The sequence below is a fragment of the Protopterus annectens genome, chromosome 2.part1 (assembly GCF_019279795.1).
Source record: "Protopterus annectens isolate FY-2018-M chromosome 2.part1, PAN1.0, whole genome shotgun sequence".
Taxonomy (NCBI): Eukaryota; Metazoa; Chordata; order Ceratodontiformes; family Protopteridae; genus Protopterus; species Protopterus annectens.
In genome coordinates, this window is record NC_056729.1 from 115,617,126 (window position 1) to 115,644,965 (window position 27,840).

A 27,840-nucleotide genomic window follows, 5' to 3' on the forward strand; every position below is an offset into this window, starting at 1 on the left:
GGATTCTAAAAAGGCTATCTGCTGCAAATTTAGTAACTTTGTTAACGTTGTTCAAGTTTTAATTTTTGTGAAGCCTGGAGGTTAGTAAGGATGAGAGCACCATAAAGAAGAGTGGAGAGGAGATAACTAGTCACAACTGTAGTTTTAGTTGTATCAGTGAGAAATTGTTTGGCTCTGTAAAACATCCCTAGCTTTTGGTTAGGTTTTCTTATGCAATTTTGTATATGTAGGTCAAATGTTAGATTATCATCCACCATCACCCCAATAGTTTGCTATGAGAAGTGACTTCAATGCTTGTATTATCAAGAGAAAGGACTTTAAATTGTGTTTTTTCATGAAAGAAGGATTTGTAGAAAAAAGTAATAGTTTAAACTTTTTTGGCTTGAGCATGAGTAATGAGTTATGAAGCCAGATTTCAGTGGCTGTTGAGGTTTCCTGAGTAATTTTTGGAGGTGTACCATGCTGTCAGATGTGCAAATGAGAGTGGAATCATCTACATGTTGTATTAGGATGGCTTGTTGTGTGGAAGTACAGAGCATGTTGGTGAAAATGTTAATGAAGAGGGGACCAACAATAGAACCTTCTGGTACACCAGTGGTGACTGGGAGGTAAGGAGAGAGTGTGGAATGCCATTTTACTAACTGATACCTATTGGATATGTAGCTCTTGAACCACAGAGCGCCTGTGTCTCCATGACAACCCTAAACAAAAAGTGTTTTTTTTTTTTCTTTTTTTTTTATTATAGATGACCATTCATCGGATATATGCATTTATCTGTATGTTTGAAGTGGGTGCAGTGAGTGTCTGTATTGCTGTACCATCTGTGATAGTGTTACTTATGTTAGTTTGTTATCATATAAATTGTTTTGAATATTTAGTTAAGTATTAATTTCATTCTTGTGTTTGTTGTTTATTGTCACAGGTGATCCTGACAGTGGAAGTGCAGGACTCTTACAACCTGATGTCAGAGTATCGATAGCCTCTGATGATGATGGTGGTCAAACAGAGGCACAGTTAGGGGGGTACAGAGGTTGAATCTGACACTCAGGTTGACATTCAGCCACCCCCTGGATTTCTGACAGACATAGTCAGTATGCCTGTGCATACGTATTCCACTGAGTCATCGAGTAATGGACAGGTGGTGAGGCACTTGATCAGGGTAGTGTGGTTACTGTGGCTTCAGTGCTGGTTGACTCTGGACATTGCCAAAGTCTGGGCAAGTTGCCATGCAGGAGGGGTGGTGGGGTGCTCAGAGGATGCCTGCTGTCCACCCTCCACCTGATCTTGGTGTGTCATTACGTGTCACTCAATGTATGTTTAGGGCCATCATGGAGGCACAGGCACATTCCCCTAGGCCTTCTGAGGACATGCGTAGGGTTCTAGATGTGACACAGGCTGACCTGACTGACTGTCTCCACCATGTGCCCAATTCAGTGGATCAGATGTATGACATGATGGACTGGGCAGTGTCTGTGATGGAATGTCTGCTGGGACTAGGCCAGTGTCCAAGTGGACATAGGTCATCAGCATCATCTGCTGTTAGCCAACATGGCTGTGCCTGATCACACTTTACTAGTGGCAATACTTCCACTACTCTATCAGTGGTTGAGGTATCCCACCCAGACATGATAGGCCATGGGGTCATGGTCCTGAGCATACTCATGAGGAGAGCTCATCTAGCAGACATCAGTCATGTTCTGGTAGCACCAACATATCTGACCATGGGCATGGACCTGCCAGTGCAACTCCTGCTAGAGCCAGTTCTCTCAGTTAGGAGTGATGATGATGAACTGTTAACTCTACCACGCATGGCTCACACCTGTCTGACATGCCAGGATGTAGAGCTAGCTTGGAGCATGGCTATGTTCTTGCAGACACTCACACACATTTCACCTCAAGTGCCCATACAGATACACACACACACACACACACACACACACACACACACACACACACACACACACGCATAACAGGTGCAAGGGTCATTTGTGAGGCTTGCAGCTTATTCTGTCTCATTGACCATTTGATAATTATCTAAATTTCTGCCTGCCTGTCTTTTTTACTCACATGCACTCACTACCTTTTGTGTCATGTGCCATCTGGCTGTTTCTATGTTTTGGATTCAGGGATACACAAGTATTTTGTCTGATGCACAGGGTGCATAGCTGACTGACTGCTTAGTATATATGTGTTTGTGATGCTCTTTTGAAAATTGTACTGCTTTCTTACAGGTCTTTGTATTGTATGTATCTTTGATGCATGAGGCCTATTAGTTGATAAAGAGGACACATCTATTGATATCGTTCAGTCCTGTCACATATTGATGTCATTACTGTAAAACTCACACACCTTCTACTTAGGTACATCAGCAAGTAACAGTATGCAAGGATCTGCCATTCATTTGTGTTCTTACCCATTTATTTTCCTGTACCACGTGCAACACTTACCTTGATAGTTCAGCAGTTTCAATTGTTTTCATTTGGGTCTGACTCTGTGTAATGCTAGCTGTACACATTCATTACATGGGTAAATAAAGGTTGTGAGCATTGTCTTGCATCAATTTTACTGTATGTATGTGCATAAGATGAAAGTTGTACCCCTTAGGTTGTCAGCATGTGTGATATTTGTTGTCTCTTGGCTAGGTCAAAGGCATATTGTGCACACCTATAATCTTCCTACACCTATAGTGGCTGGTGTTTCCGTCCCTCTGAAACTTCACCGGCATGTGGCTGTGATGATCTTTCCATTGGCAGTGGGATATGTGACCCTAACACTTGGTGTTTCCGTTGAAGCTGTTTTCTCAGGATAAAATTGTGAAAGATAGTACAGACAGTGAAAATTTCAGCACAAGTACTGGGATTGTGCTGCAGGGCTACCCCTGATGTATCTAAGTACGAGAACTGTGACTTCAGCAACCCAAACACATGCTGTATGATATTTCTTGTTTGGACATGTGCCTTATTATAGCATTCTTAAGTGAGTGTGTGTGCATTTCTGATGGTCATCATCAGCCAGTTTTGAGTGCATACCCTGCATCACCCAAAAATGATCTTGTGGGATATCACCCCTAGAAAACCTCTGGTAGAGCTGAGAGTTGTGCCATATATGGGAGCTGTGATAACTGCAGGTATGCTAGCACATACTTCAGGATGATTCCCTTAACATTACACATGACTAGGCAGTTAATGGGGTGGTAGCCCTTTCTTTTTATGTACACCCCTCCCTGATCCTTAGGTAGTGCTCTGATCTCAATGTGCATGCAATCTATGGCACCTAGGACTTCAGCGAAGTGTGCTACAGGGTAGAAATCCCACATAGTTGTAGCTCTGTTCTCAGGAGTATGGGGAGAATGTATGGAGTCACTGGCATGATATAATATAGCATTCAGGAAGTCGTGTAGGATCCTGGATCCTGATGCCTGTGGCACTCCCAGCATATCCCCTATTGGTCTCTGGAAGGTTCCTGTAGCTAATATTCTAAGTGCTACACATACCATACTCTCCACAGATATTGGTTCCCTTTGGTTTGTCCTTGCTCTCAGTTAAGGATGACAGAAGTTGCAGAGTTCCTGTAGTGTGTCTGTCTATCCATCCTATAGTGCTCTGCTATCTCTACCTCATGCAAATCATTAAAAGTTAAACAGGGTCTAAACACCCTTCTCCTTCTTGGCTGAGGTCTATTAGCAGCAGCAGCAGCATAGTCTTAGGCCTGCTGCACATACACATGTATAAGAGCAACAGCAGCCCCTAACATTCTTTCTGTGTAGAGTAGTTTCTCTGGCTGTATTCCAATAAGTTTTGGAATTCAAGGTCAAAACCTGCACGGAGTGTTCATGATTGCTTTATAGCATATTGAATAGCTCCTCCATCTTGGATTGGTTGATTAGCATACAGTTCAGTTGCTTACGTTGTAATTAGCATGCCACAATGTTTAACATGCTCACGCAGCTCTACATGCTGTGTAGAGATGCTTACTGGACGTGCTTGTCATGACACAATGCACACACAGTTTTAGCACACTGTGTAGAGTATATTGAATTTAGACCCCCCCCTATTTCTTTTAATCCCAAAGACAGTATCTGACTTTGATTCCACAAATGTGAATGCAAATATGCAGCAAGGATTTCTAAATCCCTGTATATGTCTCTGTGATTAATGAGACAGTTGTTTACGCTAATATTTACAAAACACAATGTTAGAAACAAACCTATTAGTCTTTACATTGGTTTAATTAGTAATGTACTGTAGTAGTTAGTGTTGCCACCTCACAGTACTGAGATTGATTTTCTGTTTTATTTTTTCACATTTGAGTGGCCTTTCAGTGCAGAATCTATATATTTTCCTTGTGTTTCTTTCAGTTTTTGCTAAGGCCTCTGGTTTTCTGCTACTCTGCAAAGGCATTCTGATAAATGACTTGGCAAGCCACTAATTGCCTGTAGATGTACATAAGGTACATTTATGTATATATGTGTATGTGTTCTGCAATCAACTGATATCCCATCCTGAAGTGGAGCTCTACTTTTTATGCATTACTCGTCTTGATAGGCTTCAGCTCCCTCAAGACCCCAAAAAGGGTAATGCTGTTATGAGTGAATGTGTGAATGAATATATAGATAGCTAAGAGTTATGATATTTGTGCAGATGCTGTTTTTGTGTGGTTTGTAACTCCTTAAAGTCCTGATAGATGACATTGTGACAAACTGAAATGCTGCCAGCCAAGCTGTCTGGAATTTTGTAAATAATCATATGTAATTTGTGAATATTGATATGATCCATAGACTTGTCTTACAAATGTAAGAGAACTATATGTTATGTAGATATTAAACTACTGGTACATAACTGTGTGTTGAACTGTATGTTATGTACTGAGTTTCAAGAATGTAACCACAGTGTACTCTACTGTAAAAGAACAGATTTAACTTGCAAACTCTAAGAAAATAAGTGAATTGTTTTACGATTGTAGAAACAAGTATATTACAAGCACGGTGATCCAAGCAAAGGAAGCAGTAATATGAAAATATAAAATATGAATATAAGGAATATAATATGAAAATATAAAAATTTCTCGTATTGCTAATATACACAATAATGGAGAGATAAAAGTGGATGTTCCAACACAAGCAAAGGGATACCAGACTGCCATGGTCACCACTTTGATGGTGAAAGCAATTTGGTTAGGAGAATTGTTGGCAATGAATGGAACAAATTTTCTAGTTTGTCAGATTTTAATTTTATTTTTGAAAAACCTTTTAAATGTGTATATAGGAAGGGACAAACTATTAAGAATATTTTGGAAGGGGCAAATAGTGGTATGTTTATTAGTAACAAAAAAGGGACTCGAAAATGTGATAATTGCCCATTTTGTTTTAATATAAAAGGAGGTGATTCTATTTTTTTAAATGTAGGAGTAAACATATTGTTTCAAAAGGTTTTGCTAATTGCAATATCACTGGGGTAGTATACATTGCCTTATGTGTCATTTGTGACTCTTTCTATGTTGGCAAGACTGAAAGGAGATTAAGGCAGAGAATGTATGAGCATGGTTATGACATTAGAAAAAGAAAGGACAAAAAATGCTCTATACAAGCACCAGGAAAAATGTGAGAAAGCTGAATTCCAGTTTTTTGTAATTAAAGTTGTCGCCTTAGATCCTAGGGGAGGTCCATGGGAGACTCACCTGTAATAAAGGGAGTTATATTGGCAAATTATTTTGGATGCCAGTAATACCCCTGGTCTAAATGAAATGCTATCTTTGAAATCAGTTTTAAAACTGAAGTCTGCCAAAGTATAACATAAGTTTTACCAATCACCTTCTAATGCTATATATATATTTTTGGAACATTTTTTGGAACATTGTATAACTTTATACCACTTTATATTTAGACACTGTTTATTACTCAAACACTATTTATTCCTTTTAATGCAATGGTGTCTATTTTAAATTTATGTTTGAGTGTCAAGATTTTTTAATTCACATTAGGTTGCAATATGTTTTTACTCCACTGGATGGTGCGGTACTTATGGTTCCAGCCTGGAATTCTGTATATTTAATACATTTTACATTTTATATATATATATATATATATATATATATATATATATATATATATACATATCACCATCATCATCTTCTTTCGGCTGTTCCCACTAGGGGTCGCCACAGCAGTTCACCTGTTTCCATTTCTTCCTGTCCTCTGCATCTTGCTCTGTCACACCAACCACCTGCATGTCCTCTCTCACCACATCCATAAACCTTACCTTAGGCCTTCCTCTTTTCCTGTTACCTGGCAGCTTCATCCTTAGCATTTTTTTGCCAATATACTCAGCATCCCTCCTCAGCACATGTCCAAACCAATGTAATCGTGCCTCTCTGGCTTTGTCTCCAAACCTTCCAACCTGGGCTGACCCTCTAACATACTTATTCCTAATCCTTTCCACCCTCGTCACACCCAGTGCAAATCTTAACATCTTTAATTCTGCCACATCCAGTTCAAACTCCTGCCTTTTTGTCAATGCCACTGTCTCCAACCCATATAACATAGCTGGTCTCACTACCCTCTTGTAGACCTTCCCTTTCACTCTTACAGGTACTCATCTGTCACAAATCACTCCTGACACTCTTCTCCACCCACTCCATCCTGCTTGTACTCTCTACTTCACCTCTCTTCCACACTCACCGTTACTCTGAACTATTGACCCCAAATATTTAAACTCATCCACCTTCGCCATCTCTACTCCTTACATCCTCACCATTCCTATATCCTCCCTCTCATTCACACACATATATTCTATCTTAGTCCTGCTGACCTTCATTCCTCTTCTCTCTAGAGCATATCTCCATCTCTCCAGGGTCTCCTCCACTGTTCCCTACTCTCACTACAGATCACGATGTCATCAGCAAACATCATAGTCCACGGGGACTCCTGTCTGATCTCGTCCGTCAACCTGTCCATCACCATTGCAAATAAAAAAGTGCTCAGAGCTGATCCTTGATGTAACCCCACCTCCACCTTAAATGCATCCGTCACTCCCACCGCAGACCTCACCGCTGTCACACTACCCTCATACATATCCTGTACAACTCTTACATACTTTTGTGACACTCCTGACTTCCTCATACAATACCACAACTCCTCTCTAGGCACCCTATCATATGCTTTCTCTAAGTCTACAAAAACACAATGCAACTCTTTCTGACATTCTCTGTACTTCTCCATCAACACTGTCAGAGCAAAGATCGCATCTGTAGTGCTCTTTCCCGGCATGAAACCATACTGCTGATCACTAATCATCACGTCCCTTCTTAACCTTGCTTCCATTACTCTTTCCCATAACTTCATGCTGTGACTGATCAATTTAATCCCTCTGTAGTTACTACAGCTCTGCACATCACCCTTATTCTTAAAAATCGGTACCAAAACACTTTTTCTCCATTCCTCAGATATCCTCTCACTTTCCAAAATGTCATTAAACAATCTGGTTAAAAACTCCACTGCCATTTCACCTAACCATCTCCATGCTTCCACAGGTATGTCATCTGGGTCAACTGCCTTTCCATTCTTCATTCTCTTCATAGCTATCCTTACTTCCTCCTTGCTAATCCATTGTACTTCATGATTTACAATCCCTACATTATCCAACCTTCTCTCCCTCTCATTCTCTTCATTCATCAACCCTTCAAAGTACTCTTTCCATCTCCTCAGCACACTCTCCTCGCTTGTGAGTATGTTTCCCTCATTACCCTTTATCACCTTTACCTGCTGCACATCTTTCCTAGCTCGGTCCCTCTGTCTAGCCAATTGGTACAGGTCCTTTTCTCCCTTGTTAGTGTCCAACCTTTCATACAAATCTTCATATGCCTTATCCTTAGCCTTCACCACCTCTCTCTTTGCCATGCACCTCATCTCCTTATACTCCTGTCTACTTTCTTCATCTCTCTGACAATCCCACTTCTTCTTTGCCAACCTCTTTCTCTGTATACAATTACCCTTTTTCAATTTCCACCATTTGATTCTTGGTGCTGCCCTCACACTCTATACATATATATATATATATATATATATATATATATATATATATATATATATATACATAGTTATTTTTATCATACTTATAATGTTTTATTAGATTATATTTTTATGCTTCAACACTTAGGTATAATTATATATATTTTTTATGTATTTAAACTAGTTTTCTTTAATGTATGGAAATTCACTTAATTGATCTTGTTCTCCTATTGGTATATTCAAATTGAGTAGGATATTTATTAAGTTGATTTTAGAGGTCATGTTTATCTGAAGAAGTTCTTTTTGATCAAAACGTATGAGGAATTGTTTGTACACCATTATTGTTGCTACGTGACTTTTCGTTTGTGTCTGTGTTGGATTAAAGGGAATTTTTGTCCTTTTGCTGGGTTCCCTGTGCCTGTTTTGTTTCTATTAGTTATTTTGGCTTGGCACTGAGATCACTACTTTGGTTACAATAATAAATTCTCCTTAGACAGAAATGACCTAATTTGCTTTCTTTTGGAACTTGTATTGGAATTTAATATTTTCACCTTTGATGAGAAATATTTTCTGCAACTATTAGGTGTAGCTATGGGCACTCCCACAGCTAATAGCTATGCAAATCTGGTTATGACCCAGTGGGAGCAGAACTTTCTACTGAATGACAATGTTTTCAGCAATGATATTCTGTTCTTTCGACATTTTGTAGATGATTTGTTTATTTTATGGGGAGGAAGTGAATGTAAACTACGAGAGTTCTTAGGATATCTGAATAGTAGCTCTAGTTTCCTGAGATTTACTATGGATATGTCATGAACTCATATTGACTTTTTAGACATCAGGGTTTTAAAGGATGAAACAACTGGGAAGATATTTATTAAGTTATACTGAAAGGACTGCTATAGAAATAGCTAAATACACAGGACAAGTATGCACCTACCCCACATTTTTAAAAATGTCATAAATAATCAAGTCATACATACTTCCAGATTACATGTGAGACATCAGGACTTTGAATTAAGTCTGAAGTCCTTAGAAAATTACTTCTCTAAAAGGGGATCAGGACTTTGAATTAAGTCTGAAGTCCTTAGAAAATGACTTCTCTAAAAGGGGTTATTGACAGAAAGAGATTTTTGAAGCATCTGAGTTAGCTGTAATTAAACGAGATAGTATAGGCAAACCATATTTCTCAAGTCCATCTAGTAAGGAGAAGATCTCTAATAGAATGGAACATAGTAAGTTTAACTTGAATTTTTGTATGACACACTCAACCGACACTAGATTGATTAAAAATATATTGGATCGTAACTGGCAAATCTTGGCTATGGATAACCAAGTAAGAGAGAGATAGTAGGAGATAAACTTAGGTTTGTATATAAGAATAAGAAGTCTCTTAAACAAATGCTTTGTTATACAGATAAATATGTGGATAAACCTATGCTTGATTTAGGGACAAGAAGAGGCAATGCATGCTCCTTCTGTCAGTTTATTGAGACTAATAATTTTGTCCATCCTATGACGCATAGAATGCATAAGTTCAAGGTGATAGTGAATTGTGAGAGTAGAAATGTCATATATTTAGCCTCCTGTATGTGCTCTGACATATTTTACATTGGCAAGACCAACAGGCGGCTTAGAGAATCCAAGATCACTAGTACTGCTTTAGAAAAAGACAGGAACATAGTGCTATAGCTAATCATATGATGCTTAAGGGTGATAGTCATTATTTCAACTTCCTGGTTATTGATACAATAATGGAGAAAATAAGGCTTGGAGATATAACTAATAACACAGAACAAAGAGAACTGAGATGGATTATGTCACTAGCTGCACATACATCACCAGGACTTAATGATTATATATCTTTGAAACCTGTCCTTAAAGGCAGGAAGCTTAGGAAGAAAGTTGCCTGAGGCCTTATTTAACATTATAATTATTCCTTATAATAGGTATATTGTCTCCATGCTTAAATGTGTTTGTATAGCCATTCAACTTTTTGATATGGGAAGTTATTTATTTTTAAATGTAATTAATGTTTTTATATGTCTTTAAATCTGTCTGAATACTAACTACTGATAGGCTGTTTTCAAATGTGAAATGTTTAAATATGGATGTCATGTTTCTCTGTTTGTTATTTGGTCCGAAGAAGCAACCAGGAAAGGTTACGAAAGCGCTTACCTTTTTATAATAAACAGTTTGGTTTTATACTATTAGTGCTTCCTTTGTTTGGATCACAGTGCTTGGAATATACTTGTTTCTACGGATTTGTTTGGTGTACCAGTTCCTGCATCTCCTTCAACTGGGTTTTCTATTTGTTTGCTCTTTTATGATTGTGTTTATCTCCTAGTTTCACTGAAGGGGAAAGGATGTCTATAGCTAGAGGTTTCTTTCTATTGTCTTGAAACAGAAATAATTATTAGGTTTCAAATGTAAAAGTGGTTAACTGTTTTACAACTTCCGGTTGTAGGCAAACTTCTGAGTTATATGTACCTCTGACACAGAGGTGTGAATTTGTAAGTTTCTGTTAGCCTGGGAACTGAATGCAGGTGACAAACAGTGATGTCATCCTGGCTAACCCAGCAGTAATATGCATTACTAATTTAAGAACTATCTCAGAGAGTGAGGCTGTGCATTTTGTATCTTGTCTTTGATCTAGAAACATCCATTCAACACTTCTCATCTGCGTTTGCCTTGCTCTGTAAGTAAGTCTAGGGTATAGTGATATCTTTTAGATATAAATAGGAATATAGTAAAGATTAGTTTAGATGTTTTCTGTATTTATTTGAAACTGTCCTGCAATGTTGTTTTAAAATATTTCCTGTGATTCTGAACTCTGTAGTCACTGTGTTGAGTTATTGAGTATTGTTTTGTTCTTCTTTTATTTATTATTAAATATATTTAAACCTTTTAATTCTGACTCATTTGTTTAGAGAAGTTTAAGCTCTTAGTACTTGCATATGTACTTGGTGACACTGTACAAGGCACTCTTAAACAGCCTTGCAAGTCTTGGTCACACTTACCATTTGGATAATAGTAACATTACACAGTAAGTTTGGTCACTCTTTGGGAAGGGCCTTAAAGGGGTTCTGGTGGCAGTGCTAACTACGGTATGGTCTGGGCAGAAGGGGGCATAGGTAATAAACCTATGCCAGCCTTTCCCAGGCATGTGTTTTTGTATAAATCAAATCTCAAAGTGTGTGTGTGTGTGTGTGTGTGTGTGTGTGTGTGTGTGTGTGTGTGTGTGTGTGTGTGTGTAAGCTACTTGGGCAGGGCCACAAAGCACTGGTTGGACTGAGAAAGTGCTGGAAGGACTTATCTTGGAACCCTGGATAAGGACTCAGCTCTATAGCTGTGCCAGTGGGGAGTCTTACTGGGGATCTGGAGAGAGATGGAGAAACCAGCCCCAGACTGACTAAGATCTCTGTGTGCTCTTAAGGGAAATTGTACTTTATTGTGCGTGCACTTGTCATCCTCCCAATGTGCACGTCCCTCACTGGTGCTAGAGATGAGGACTGAGGCTCCTTGATTACTGGCCAGTGCTGGGGTGATCAGTCTAATTAGTTAGCTAGCTATCTACATGACAACTTGTTTTGGCTGGCTGGGTGGATCCCACCATTCTTACAGCCTGTATTCAGGAAAGCTCCAAGGTGGTATTCTGATATAGCAGGGGAAATCTGGCACAGAAACTGTAGGAATATCCAGATTATTTTCTTGTACATACTATAGGTTCATTATCATCTATTTAACTACCATCTCATTTATATAAGACCTTCTAAGAAGTCTGTATACATGTGTAATTTGCTAACTTCGTGGTGCACACCCACATAAAAGTCTGACTACAACCATGATAATCAAAGAGCAAGTAAAAGGACAAGAAGTCAACTGCCAGCAGATGGTGGGTAGGAACTTGGGTAATTCTGCTGAAATGCTGAGACCTCCTATGCAGACATAAATAGGTGACATATACTTGGCTATGTAGAGCTGCATTTGCATGGCAGCTCTCATGGCACATGTGCAAGAGTATGCATGAGCATTGAAGATGTTGTAGCAGGCCCTCTGTTCATTATGCTAAAGTGTTTTGGTATAAAACTGTTCACATTTTTGTTGAAAAAGTTGCATGTCTTTCAGAGAATAATGACAAGGAGTTAGCAAGTGCATATAATCCATTTCACTCTCAATAATCCAAAACAATAGCATGATAAAGTGATTGAAGCTGAAAATAAAAATAATGTTGGATTAAAAAGAAAGTTAGCAAAAAAAAATGTAACAAACTAAAAAAGAGTTCTTGCAGTTTTTGACAGAATATGACATGAGTAATTTAGAAGCTAATAATAATTTTTGGTTATCTAATTTATTTCATCATGGATTTATTTATGGACCAGACAAGTGCAGTATGCAGAATAACAGCAGGAACTTAACAGAAGGAATATTAGTACAAAAAAATGTACAACTCAAAAAAATAAATAAATAAATAACATGTAACCTACGAGAGAAAGGAAGCATCTGTTTATGCAAGATATCTTGGATGTTTTGTAGCATAATTCAAAATAAATTATGCCCCCTGCATATATCGTATCAGGCATAAAACCGGAAGAAATAAAGCAGTCCTTTGTAAAAAGATGGTGTCAGTTTAGGTGCTGCTCAGAGACAAGAAACATCAGTCACTGAATAAAAAAGAAATTGACTTAAATAATGGGTGGTGGGTCAGAAAAATCATTGCTGGATGAATGAAAAAGTAAATCTGTCTTGCAATTTTGAGATCTAGGAACTCCATTTCAATGAATTTCAGAGAGAAAGGTTCCCAGATATGAACAAAATAGCTGGCATACATTTAAATGAACATGATGCTCTATTTGTCAGTGATTCTATTTTAAAGTAGATGAGATGCTTTTTAGATTTAAAATGGCCAAACAATTTTTGAGAAGTAAAAATACAGAATGAAGAAAATATTTAGCCTATCATAGAATGTAATAAGCTTTTTTAAGTAGTGATTGTTCGTAATGGCCCTGATTCCAAAAGACTTGCTGTTAGTGTAAGTAACCACTTACACTGAGGGCAGGCTAAGACAAGATGGTTTGGAATATGGTCCCTGTAGTAAGCCTGTTTATAGATTGGCCTTACACAGAAGTAACTCACTTGCACTGAGAGCGACTCTATTTGAATCTGGCCCAATGGTGCAAGCAATATAAGAATGGATCATTTTCATGAGATATGCTTACTGAGAAATAGAAGAATGTGTGGAATGGTTTTATAAAAAATAATCATGAACTTACTGCTGTCTGGGTAATAAAAAGAGATGAATGACAATTATAATAAAAGTAATCAACTATTTTAGAAGGTGACAATGTTGAAGACTGGAACAAGCCTGAAACAAGTATATATCTGCAGAAGATATGGGGCAGGATTCAATAAACCTTACACAGCTTGCTAAAACAATGTGCATGTCACTGAGCCCTGAATCAAAAAGATAGAAACAAGGTGATGGCATGGTTATCATCATTTGCACCGGGTGGAGGTTGGGGGGCAGCAGGACACTAAAGTAGGATGTGTGTGTGTGTGTGTGTGTGTGTGTGTGTGTGTGTGTGTGTGTGTGTGTGTGTGTGTGTGTGTGTGTGTGTGTGTGTGTGTGTGTGTGTGTGTGTGTTTGTATGTGTGTGTGTGAGTAAGAAAGACAGGCTGGAAGAATGTAGATAGTCTCAAACGGCTATTGAGACAGAATTACCTGCAACCCTCATTAACAGCTCATGTAGCTAGTATGTGTGGGAGTCCATATGGGCACTCAATGTAATATGTGTGTGTGAGTATCTGCCTGAGCACAGTCAAGCCCCGGCATGTTGGACAGGTATGAGTCATGCATTGTAAAGGTAGCAGTTTATTGTCATTGTCCCTGACCGAAAGAACAATCTCTGCCAGGAGTTGTACTGACATGTCCATGTCCATGGTCAGATGTGTTGGTGCTGCCTGAACATGAGCAATGTGTGCTGAATGAGCTTTCCTCACAACTACGCCCAGATCCATGGCCCCGTGGCTTACCATATCTGGGTGTTGACACCTCAACTTCTGACAGAACAGTGGAAGTAGTGCCACTACAGGAGTAGGATCAGGCATGGCCACATTGGCTAACACCAGATGATGCTGTGACCCTTTGGCCACATGGATGCTGTCCCTCTCTCAGCAGATTTTCCATCACAGACACTCCCCATTCCATAAAATCTCTTGTCTGACTATATGAGTTATCAATATACACAGACAGAGAAAACATGTATCACAAGCAGTAGCAGTAAAATTATATTTTAGTGTACAAGTAAGTATAATATTGTCATATATAAGCTTACCTGGAATCTACTCCTGGGACACACTTGGCCTCCCAAACACATCAGAATTGACATCAAGCACATAGTGAGTAGGTTCTCCTGAGCTGTCAGGATTTCTGACAGTGGACAGAACCTCCTCATTTGTTGCCAGAGGGGGCTCGGTAGTAAGACCACCCCCACCCCCATAGCCAGCTGTTCTCCAGCAACTGCTATCCTCCTCCATGCTGATGAAATCATATAAGTGATGCAGTGCCACACCTCATCATAACTGTGGCCATAACCACCAACTGCATTCACATCAATGACAAACTGGTTCCAAATCCTGTTTCTGGCAACCATATCCCTCTGGCTTCTCTCAAGCAAGAAGGCTCCATGCTGCCTCAGAGCCTGGATGATGACCTCATTCTTGCATTCACTGAAATGGGGTTTTCATGGATTTGGTATCACTATCTCACATTAGCCACCTGTATATTACTTTCTCTGTATTTTGTATTTAACATTTGTTTACAGGGAAAGTCCGACTTGGAATGAAGCCAATTTTCAGTGGACATCTGGGGAGAAATGCTCCAGATGCATGTCTTTGTAATGTATTGTTTAAATGTTTTTCATAATGACTATGTTGAATATTTTTGTATTGAATTTGTGTATATTTCTTGTGATTATGTAAAATACTTTCTGTATTGAATGTTTTTGAATAGTTTTGTAATGTAATATACTATATGGAGCTTTTCTCCCCGGGTCTCTGCTGAAAACAGACAACTACTGCCCAGTAGGACTTTCCCAGCAAACAAATGTAAAATAAAATAAAATAGAATAAATAAAAATAAAATTTTAATATAAAAAGATAAAATCCACCACAACTAAGAGGCCATAGTTAACAGCAGACAGAAATATTATGAAATATAAACTTCGGACTCGACACGACTTCGTAATGAAAGACAAAAAAGTTTATTTGTGGTAAGCGCTTTCGCGTACCTTCCTGTACGCTTCTTCAGACCATAAAACAACTCAGTAAAACAAACTGCTTTATACAAAGGGCTCTCCTACAATTAATCAATTAAGTTAACAAATTACATATTCATTAAGTCAAAGATTAATTAATGTTTAAAGACAACTGCAGTTAAAAAAGAAGTAACAATAATTGAAAACATAGTGGAAGGCATAATTCTAATGTACTTTCTTACCAAAGAAGTGCATGTTTTGCAGACTAAAACAATATTTAAGCTTCCTTTTTAAACAGGTTATAATCACAGTTTTCTAAGGTAAAATATTTCATTAAACATATATATTCAAACATATATTTATAGAAGTGAATCTGTGTGTATGTCCTATTTTGAAATTTCAGTTAAAAGTACTAAACTACACATTTAAGCTAAACTAATGTCCTGATCAAAAATATAAAATAATATATTTAATAAATCAACATACTAACATGTTTTATAAGAGTCTGAACTTTAAGTTATGTCTATATATAGTTTTTATGGAGTTTTTTACACTTCATTGCAACATATTTATGAAATTATCAACAGAATATGAACTGCAAAAGAAAAATAGAAAAAACAAAAAGCTGAAAAGGTCTGAAGGGAAGGTAGGATAGGAAGGAGAAAGGAAGAGAAGGAAGGGGGGGAGGGTGTTTAAAGTCAGAAAGGCAGAAAAATGAATAAGATCTCAGGTGAAACTCATAGATCAGGCAATTTAAGACAATAAATGAGTAAATAAAAACACTTTTTCTAAACTATTACAGTGCTGCTACTTTGTCATAAGCTAAATAAATTAATTTAATTAATTGGTCCAAATGCATAGATATAAGTTAAATCACATATAAATGCTTGAAAGGCCATATTAAAAAAACGTTAAAAACATTATAAAAATCTAGCATATTACCTACGTGCATTGAGATACGGCTTGATAGAAACATAAAGGTTCAAACCTGGGTGGTAATGCCCTTTTAATCTAAAAATCCACTTCAGTTCCTTAAGTTCTAACAAATTGATATAGTCCCCTCCCCTAAAGTTTGGTTCAACTATTTCCAAGACTCTGAATACAAAGGAATGTCCAGGACAACTTTGTACATGTTTCGCCAAGGCGTTCAGTTCATTCTGTTTCTTGATGTCATAGATGTGGTTATACATCCTATTTTTAAGTTTTCTTTTAGTCAAACCAACATAAAATGCTAAGCATTTTACACAAGTCGCTAAATAAATCAAGCCTGAGCTATCACAAGTGGCTGAAAACCTTGGTTTGAAAACATACTTAGTTTCAGGGTGTATAAAGATTTGCTCATTCGTAATAAATTTACAATAACTACATCTATGGCAGGGATAAGTGCCTACATTTTCAGTAAGAACTTGTTCAGTTCTGCTGGATCTGTCACATAACATTCTTTCAAGACTTTTATTGCTCCTATAAACAAAATGAGGTGTTGCACCTACCAGTTGTTGTGTATAATGGTCAGATACTAGCACTTTCCAATTGTTATTGATTATTGTCCTGATATTTATATTATCATTGGTGTATGTGGTAAAGAAGCTCAGTATTCCTTTCATATTAGTTGAGTTTCTAAGTTCTGTATGATGCTTAGATTTATTCATTAGGGGTAAGGTTGTATCTCTTTCTTCTTTTAAAACCTGTGACCTAATATCTTTTACCATACTTTCTTCATATTTCCTTTCAATGAAGATTTTTTCTAAAATGTCTGCTTCACGGGATAAGTCATCTTTATTTTTACAGATTTTAGATATTCTAAGGAACTGACTTCTAACTATCCCTTTGAAAACATGGCGAGGGTGCATACTATCATAACACAAAATAGAGTTTCTCCAGCAGGCTTTCCTAAATAAGGTTGAACTTAACCTGCCATTGTTTATACTAAGGCATACATCTAGAAAGTTTACTGGCTCATATGACATGTAAGCTGAAAATTTTAAGTATGTTGTGGTGGTTTCCAGGTAATTTTTAAATTCTAGAAACTCTTCTCTTGAGCCATCCCAAACCAAAAGGATGTCGTCCACAAAACGATAGTAAGCCAAAATTTTCTTAAAAAATGTGTGAGTAAAAATGAAGTCTCTTTCCCACTTGTGCATCACTAGGTTCACATAAGTGCTGCCCAGTAGGACTTTCCCAGCAAACAAATGTAAAATAAAATAAAATAGAATAAATAAAAATAAAATTTTGTAGGCTTGGGTGCCATAATCCTAAGTGACATAAAACACAGAAGGATAAACACATTAATATCATGGAAGTAATGTATTTCTTAATAAAAATAATGAGACTGTGTAACTTTTTGTCAATCTAAAGCACTTGAAACACACTTCTCTTTAGTATAACAGACTATTAGAAGGCTCTCCCACCTCCCCCTCCCACATAAATGAAGGTTTGTACAAACCAAGGAATACCACATAAGTGATGTATATACGTTTTCCACAAACATATATGAATGTTTACACATTTTCAAAGGAAAGGCACATGAAACACACTTCTCATTTTGGGCAAAATAATTATATGTGTCCCCTCCCCCAAACACAAAATAATGCTTGTAAAAAATAAGGAATAAGACATAAGTAATGTATATATGTTTTCTACAAAATGATCAGGCTATCTGCACATTTTCAGCATAAAAGCACTCGAAACACACTTTTCATTTAGGACAACAGAATGGTAGGTTGCACCGCCCCACACACTTCAACAAAAATGAAAAGGTTTATAAAAACACTCATTCTGTCAACATTCATGTAGTGAAGACTGAAAAGTTATGTCATTGATTACTGGATGACAGTTATTTTTGCTAAATAGTAAAAAAGTCAATTTATAAATGCCAGTCAATTTTCACTGTGCCCATCACTCCTGTTGATGTTACTCTGGGCCATCCTAGAAGCATAACACCAGTATTAGTAACATGTACAATACCACTTCTCTCCAATACCATATGAAATTACAAAAGCAAATGTTAAGAGCATAGTTGTGCAGAAAGTATAACCTGTCTGCCTCACAAATGTGAATGCCTGCCAAAACTGCATATGTCAACAGTGAAGTATAAGAAATGCATACAGATAAAACGTATTTTACTCCTAAGTATACACATGCATTTTTAACAGTTTACAAAATATAAAATATCCCTAAATGACAGAAGCATACCTTAGCAAAATAAATGACTTCTCTACAGAGAAATGACTTTCAAAAAATACCAATCTTTTGTTTGTCAGAATACACACAAATCCCCTTACCTTCAACTTCCCTAGCTAGACGGTTGATTTTTATAGTATAGATTCAGCCCTTTGAGCACTGTGAAGATGCAACTGATATGTGAACTCATTAGAATTGCTTAATAGCAAACTTCACTTTCTGTAGCAAATGTAAACATAGTGTAGGCTCTACAATGTTAGGTGCTATTGGCGTGTAACTGTGAATGATTAGTGTGAGTGAAGGAAAACACAATAGCAATTCAGACAGCCTTCTCTGCAGTGGGTGTGTCAGTGAGGATACACTTACAAAGTGAGTAACTAACTTCAGTGACCTTTTAAATAAAGCAAAACACCACAATGTATATTTTTTGTCCATAATAGCACAAATCTACTGCCTTTGATGAAAAGCGTTATTCACTGTTATGTATTTTTAACACGCATTGTAAGAAAATATTAGAAAATGGACAACAGACTACATGTCTGATATTAAAGCAAAGATAAGGGAAAAATTACCAGAATGCAAAGAGAAAACAGAACTGCATTTCTGAAACATATTCATGAATGCTTGTGTTATCCCTCATTGCTCTAAATATGTTAGCCACACATGTACACTCGACCGAGAATGTCCAAGTGCATGAACTGCTAATACTGGATACTGGATATTAAATGTGAATTGCTTGTATGCATGTGATTTTAGAGGTGTTGCAAAGCCATGTTTGTGGCAATCTGAGATAACCCACTCTAATTGTTGTAAGTACTATAGTCTGATGGTTCAACACCAGAGCTATCTAATTGTTTAAACTTTATTTCATTTTTTTTAACTTTTCTGTTTTTTTATTTTTTTTGTCTTTGCCATTTACTCCACCTGTGGCTTAGTGCAAACATGGTTAACTGGCTAAAATTGTAAATTTAATGTCAGTTGTCATATGAAGTGCAAATAGGCTCAGCACAGTGATCAACAAATGTATGGTAATGACTGAAGAAATTGCACCTGTTGCCTGACTGTCTTTGTAGCACAAGGTGTAAATTGAGCTAAACAAGACAGAAGAATGGTAAAGCATGGTTGGGGTCCCACAGTAGTACCTTTACAGTGCAATAGTTATAATGATCATTTATACAAATAATATGTGTGCTATTACCTTTTACATTTGCACGTTCCCTACCTATGTGCAAATATTCTTCATTACTTTAGGAAAAAAGTGTAAGATATAATTTGGTTCACCTTCTTTTGTGCAAACAGGCTGAGCTTCTTCATTACTTTAGGAAAAAGTGTAAGATTTAATTTGATTCACCTTCTTTTGTGCAAACAGATTGAGCAGTGAGGCAAGGCTGTCAGCAGTATTGACAGTACTGAGTGTGGAAAATAAATCTGCTGCCTCGTTTTACCTCTGACACCAGGTGTAGGTAAATGAGTTCTTTGTCAGAACACAAGTGAGCCAGTGTTCTAATCCATCACAACCCATTTTTATGTGCAGTGTCCTACTGTGATTTTTCAGAAAAATGTGATTATAAAGGCAATAATACATACTGATACCTATGTATAGCATGTTGATTGAGAACAGACATACTTTTGTAAGCATCATATTTATTATGTGGGTAACTGTTTATCACGACAATGATGGTTATGAAATAAAAATGCAATTGCAAATATATGATGTACACAATAATTTACTTACAATCAAATGTATCTTCCTTCTCTCCTTGTTTTCATATTTTCACTCCCAGCCCTGTATACCTATGTGTCTCTATTAGGTTGATGGATGAACAGGTCCTCTCATGGTTTCTGCATACTGACATGACTCTGCTGGTGGATAATACAAACATATTACCTTGATTCAGTAGTTTATCAGTGCTACCGTAGTGCACAAGGTGTAAAACTCTGCTGTAGGATTCTCTTTGTGTCATGTTTAGGTGATGATGAATGAAATGTTTGTCTAATGTGCATTTAATTGTATTTTTGCAAACTGCAGTCACACATTCCTAGTACAAGTCCTGCCTTGAACACAAGACTCATAATAGTATATGTGACCTGTGACACTGTAACAATTATAAAATTCAGACATTTGTGACGGCATGAGTGTTAGTACTGTGTTCTTCAGCTTGTATGACTAGCTATGTAGGGAATCGAACTACACAACAGTCAATGTGTGTGTGTCTGTATGTCTGAGTGTGTGTGTGTGTGTGTGTGTGTGTGTGTGTGTGTGTGTGTGTGTGTGTGTACGCAATAAGAAGAGCCTGACTCCAGGTCCTACTTCCCTCACTCAAATATCATTCATAGGTTAATAGGTAGGTACTAGGCTATCATCCCACGGGCCTACGTAAGGCTAGCCAGCAAGGTACCATAGCTTACGCCACCCAAGAAAGTTATTTTCCTGTGCCACTGTCCAGCAGAGACACAGAAGTGATCCCCAGGGTGTATTTTTTATTTCCCATCCACTCATCAAGATTTTTTTTGAAGAGTGCTAATGAAGAACTTTGCTTGACATAGATGGGTAGCTTGTTCCAGAGTATAGGAAGTCTCTGGGACAGGAATCTATGCCTCCAGCATGTTCTGTTTATTTTGGTGACAAGGTTTAGGTCCCTAGAGCATGTAGCTTGGAGGGATTGGGATTTCTTTAGGTCTAGCATGTCCAACAGCTCTGAGTTTGACATAACTTTGTATGTTAGGTAGAGATCACCTCAGAGTAGGCGATATGCTGCAGAGTAAAGCTGGAGTTTTTTGAGGCAATCAGTGTAGGGCATTTGTTTGAGGCCAGTAATCCTCTTTGTGAGGTACTTATGTGGCCTTTCCAGCTGCTGCAGATGTCTTGTGAGGTACATTCCAAAAGGGGCATTGTACTCTATAATGGGTCTAATGAGTGACGAGTAGAGGGGAACGATGACCTCTTTTTTCCTGGATGAGAACTCTTTTATGATGAGGTGTGCCACGTAGAAAGAGTTCCTGACTACTGTGGCAATGTGACTATCAAATGAGAGAATACTGTCCACCTGGGTCCCAAGGTCTCTTATCACACATTCAGTGTTAAGTAGATTGCTGCCTATGTGGTAGTTCATGGGTACAGAGTTTTTAACAAAGGGGATGACACTGCACTTTTTGGCATTGAGCTTGAGGCCATGGCTCTGACACCAGGCATCTGTCTCAGTGAGGCCCTTCTGTAGGATGTCCACATCATTTGGGGACTTGACTATAGCTCCTAGTTTGCAGTCATCTGCAAACTTCGTCAGCCAAAATTTTTTCACTGATATATTACTACACAGCAATTTCATACACCCTGACACCATCATCTTCTCACCATACACTGATGATCTCATTCTCTATAAAGTGCACTCTGACACTGTTATAGTCAGACTTGTGCTGTGGTGCTAGCATTAAATATGCTGTTCTCTAGCTTGTATAACTAGTTAGAGAATAATCTCACAACATTCAACTTGCTTGTGTGGGTAGTCAGAACAGCTTGACTCCAGGTCCTGCTGCCATCTCTCCAGCATAATTAAGAAAATACTTTCACACTGGTACATGACTCAACAACAATTTCATGCAGACCTCCCACATCATCTTCTCACCATACACTTGTGATGTCATCCCCTATAAAGTGCACTCTGATACTATTAAAGTCCACTTTGTGCTGTGGTGCTAGTGGTAGAAGCTGTGTTCTTTAGCTTGTGTAACTGGACAAATAGGAGACCTAATCTCATAGCACTCAACCTGAGTGTGTGTGTTAATTCAACTATAAGTCTAGAGGCAGCCTTATACCAGGATGTGAGTCCACAACAATGTCACATGAGCCTCCCAACATCTTTCTTTCAACATACACTGATGATGTCATCCTCTATAAGGTGCAGTCTGAAGCAGGTAAAGTCAGACGTGTAATGTGGAACTAGTGTTAAGTACTGTTTTCTTTAGTTTGTGTAACTACATAAGTAGGGTTTCTAATCTCACAGCTATCAATATGTGTGTGTGTGTGTGTGTGTGTGTGTGTGTGTGTGTGTGTGTGTGTGTGTGTGTGTGTGTGTGTGTGTGTTCATTCCGCTATCAGTGAGAAGACAGTTTTAATATATACATCAGACACTCCTCCTAAACATCTTCTCAGTAGACAATGATGAAGTTCTCCTCTTTAAAGTATGGTCTGACAGTGTTAAAGTCAGGCATCTGTAGTGGTGTTAGTCTTAAACTGTATGGAATCCAGCTTATATACCTTTACAGGTTCTGTGTTTGAATCTGACCTCAGTCAGCTTGTGTGTGTGGTTGGTGGTATATTACAATCATAGTATGATGTTTTGAATCTCCTTTCATTTGACTCCCACTCAGGAGAACATTTTATATAGCATGATGAATCCAGTGTCCCCCCATTCCCTCTGTACACATAACATCCTTTCTGTGGAACACTGAGGATGTCATAATCTCAAAGATACATAAAAACATCATGAAGCAGATCCCCCACATTACCCTGTGCAAGCCATCTCCAGACCACTGGATATGTGATTGATAATTCTGTCATGTGGTGGTGTATGGACAGAGGCAGTCTGTAACAAAATCAACACATACACATATACACATAGCCCTAATATATTCCATCACATAGATATAACAATTTTGGTTTAAATCGTATAAGAACAGCTAAGATTTTATGTGATCTTCACCGTTAGCCTCACAATGCATTATGACCCCGCATATAAGTGCTGTCATCCACATGTGCTGTGTTGAGGTGTGGATGTACTATAGGCCTACAACAGTGATTTCCAATCTGTGATTTGAGTTACTGTGTTGATGGCCACTGATGCCATTTTGTTACATGCTCCTTCTATAACAGCTGTTGTAATATGCCTCTTCATGACTGTTGACATGGGATGATGTTATGTATGTTGTTCCCTTATTAAGGTAAGTGTTCTTGTAGTAGAGTATATCAACATTCTACACAGTTCTCATGCAACCATCACAGTGACAGATGCAGTATGGCACAGGTGTACATGTGTATACCTAGTATCTGGAAATTTTATCTGACATATAGCAATATTATTTCATACTGATTTAATGGTCACATAAGACTGGGCTCATACAGATGTTTGTATGCTGTTATAAACAGAAACATATGACATGTTGGGATTCAATTTCAACCTCTGGGAATTTTCTGTATGACAATTGTGCTGCTATTCACAAGGATTATTCAAATGTTCCACAGGAGCATTGAGGAACTGTAAGCATTTTATTAAATGTTCTGAATGAACCACATCCACAGCAGTTGTAATGTGTCCATATATGGTGTCAGGGACCTCATTCACACATTTCTACTGATAAAAATATAGGCATATGTCATACAACTGCTGTAATGACATAAAATTGGCTGAGCTGTATGACTGTGTTAGCAGTTCCACTGTGTTATATGTAATTCAAACCAAACATTGTATCTGGAGGTTAGGTCACAAAACATTTTGTAACTACATCTTAAACCGTAGTGGGAATACCCAGCTATATGTAGAGCTGGTTCTGGATGGCACCACTGATACTCAACCATAACAAATAGGCAACCTGCAAGCTGAGAGATTTAGATCAAACTTCAAACCCTGTCCCCACTGGTCATCACCCAGAGTATACCTAACACAATTCCTCAGACTATTATCTCAAGACAGCAGGTTATCTCTTCCCTCTCTAAGGCTAAAACACAGCATCAACATGTTCCCTTTGAAATAGCTTCAAACTTGATCTTGCATGCCTACTAGGATCCTTATTTAACCACAACCTTCAATCAGGCTGTGTTCCAGTAGAATGGTGAACAGTAACAGTCATCCCTCTGCACAAGGAGGGACTATCAACATACTCAGAGAATTATAGACACATAAGCCTGAATAGCCTCATCAGTAAGGCCATGGAAATAATCATCATGGACCCTGTCAACAAGGGCATAGCTAATCTATTGACTCTGGAACAAATCCATTTTGGATTCATTAAGGGTAGATCATGTCTGTTAAATCTGGTTGATCTTTTGAGAAGATCACCAAGGCCATGGATGAGTGAAAGACTATACATCCCAACTAACTTGACCTGGACAAGGCATTTGATATTATTTCCCACTCAGGTATTATAGAGAAACTCTATAAACTGGGCATAATCCTCCCCCTGCATTACCAGGTGGATAGCCAAAGGGCTTACCACAGGAAGCATGCTGTCAAAGTGGGTGAATTCACCTCTAGCAAGAGGCCAGTTACTAGGGGCATACCACAGGGTTCTGTACTAGGCCGTTTCATGTTCAATATTTATTTCTCAGAAGTCAATGCAAATGTAGACAGTCTTTATCTGACCAAGTCTGCTGATGACTGCAAACTGGGGGCTTTCACTGAATCTGTGAATGATACGAATTTACTGCACAAAGGAATATTGCACACAAATGAATGTTGCCAGAGCCATGGAGAGAAACTAAGTGAAAAAAAATATCATAATTTTGTCGCTTTTGGAAAGCAAATACACCACCTCATTACAATATAGACAGTTGCCCCTTAGAGTAGACCCAGTGGTATGTGATATGTTTACTCAATATGATACTAATCTGAACTCCAACCAACCTGTGTCCACAGTGGTGAGAAAGTCCTTCTATATGGCACAACTCATATGTAAAGACATGGCATCCAGATCAAAGGATGTTATAATTCCATTGTTCTTGGCCCTCATCACACAAATGATTGAGTTCAGTGCATCCTTTGTCATGTAACTCACCAGACAACTGCAACTGCTGGAGTAAACCCAGAGTTTTCTCACCAGGAAGATATAGGTTATAAAAAATAAGTCCTACACAAAAAGACTGAAAGCCCTATCACTGCATTTGCTCACCTACAGACTGCTAAGGGGTGATCTGTGTCTGGCCTATAGGGCAGTGCCCAAACCAGCCCTAATGGAAATTTTACACACTCATAAATCAAACTGCATGAGGCTCACTCATTGCAAGGATCTTAACCTAGCCTCTGACATAAATAAATCATTCCAGAAAGATAGATATGTCTCTCAGAGACTGCACATTCTACGAAACAAGTTTCCTATTCATGTAAATCAAAGCTATTCCCTGACTCTCTTCAAGCGCAACTTAGATCAATGGATGTGTAATTGCAAATTAACTCCTGAAGTGGTGCCTGTGACCCTCATGGACAGAGATAGTTGGTATTACATATCTTAACATAAACTCATACCTGTGTGAACTTCATTCACAAAGCTATTGAAAATTATTAAACTCAGTTTAAATCTGGCTAGGCTTGTGTGGGCTCTTGTGTCATTAGCCTAATACTCTCCTAGGAACATATGAACCTATGATGTACAGTCGTAGCCTGTGTGACTGCACTGCATCATTGACATACCAGTACATCATATCAGTATTACCACTGGATAGTTTGCATGGATACATATACATGCATGTCAGTATAACATTTTGACTGGCAATGTCAGGGGGGCAGTGATCATGTGGGCCAAGATTTTGGTTTGATATGTGGTTATAGAGGGTGATCCATGTATTTTTAGGTATGTATACAATATTACTGTGACAGCTTCCTTGATCACTGATACTTGACTTTGCACTGCTGAACTTTCTGTGCACATGGCCATAGCTGATGTATTTCCATCAGTCTCATGTACTACTGCACCATTCATTATAATGGATCACTTCTTAATTCACACATCAGTTGCACATGCTTCAGACAATATCCATTGCTATTGCATCTGTCAGATGCATGCAACACCCAGCTTTAGGTAGGGATTGCTCTCATAATAGTGTGTGGTTTGTAAGTGTTGTTATCCTTATGGCTAATACCTATATCAGCCAGGGATACTTTAGTCAAGCATATTACATTTGTAACAGTGAGCTCCCACACATCTGACAGGACATGCAGAACTATTCTTTGGGATGTATACGCATTAAGCTTTGAGAGTGCAGATTTCACTTCAAGTTGTTATTCTAGATGCCTGTGTGATACATCATTCTGTGTTATACCCAGTAAATACACAGCTCATTGGAGACATGAATGGCATGGGTATGATTCTTGCAGGTGGTGATTGTGGCTTATGTGTCATAAGAACATGTATAATAAGTTACACTCGCATCTTTTGTCAATGCTGCAGATTAATGGCAATAATATTGTAAACCTGACCATAACTGTAACTGCTTATGTCTACATTTGTCCAGGAGTTTGTTGATATGTGTCTCTGATTGGTTGAGCGTTATGGCAACATGTCAGTCATATTCAAGCAATTAATTTTTCATATCTTCAGACTATGCACATACCCCTAATTTACATACCTTCTTTGCTAAATGTCCTCTCCATTGACCATGTCTGTGATGTTTATATCCCAAACATTCTCCTCTCTTGACATGTAACCTTATGTGGCCATCACATATATACTGTAATGTGTGTTTGTATCATAATATATTTACTCAGGAGGTGTAGAAAACAGTACACATTGCACTATCTTCACATGTTCTTAATGTAATGCTACTGACTTGTGCTGAAAGTGTCCATACATTGACATATCCTATCTTGGGGACAGTGACATATTTACCATGCCCACTTATTCTTTGTTCATTCCTATCATACATGTCTGTGCCCATTTTTATCAGCACACTTTCCTTGCCCAGTATATGTTTCCTCGTATTTGCCTTTCCCATTTAACATCCCCTACCCTATTATTTTATTATCAAAAACATTTTCTTTATTTTACATTGCACTGAGTACAGATTTCTTTACTGTGTTATTACAGATGGTTTTGCATATTTTTACCCCTGGTATTTCTTGTGGTTGTCCACACAATTATGACCAACAAGCTTGCTCATAAGCAAACTTGAACACATCCTCTTCATGTGCTTGTGCTGCTCTGCATGGTTTTCTGGCTGGTAAAACTGTTTTCTGGCCACGAAACCACGCCTGTATTCTTGAAAGCCCAATCAGCAGCATGAAATATGTGATTGGTGCTGTGGTTCATCCCACTAACTCATAAATTCTGGGTAGGCTCTGTGCAAAGCTTACATGGCGTTTATTGAATGCCCGCAATGGTATGCATCCATCACTAGTAGGCACAGAAGTATTAGATGTTACAAGCTTGCAGAAAAAAAAAAGTTAACTATTTCTGTTGAAAAGCTGGAAGAAAGGGGAAAACATCTGAAAACTAATTTCTATAACAGCAGGAACTTTGAGGGAAAAAAAATCTAATCTTGAGAAAATTGATTTTATGTCTATAGCATCAATATTTGGGTGTTACCAGATATGCCCACCTTTGTCCAGAATGTAACAGACTTCAGTAATTGGATAAAAAGTTGGCTTCATTCTAGAAGAGATCAGTATGTGTCAGCCTGGAATGAAATGTGAT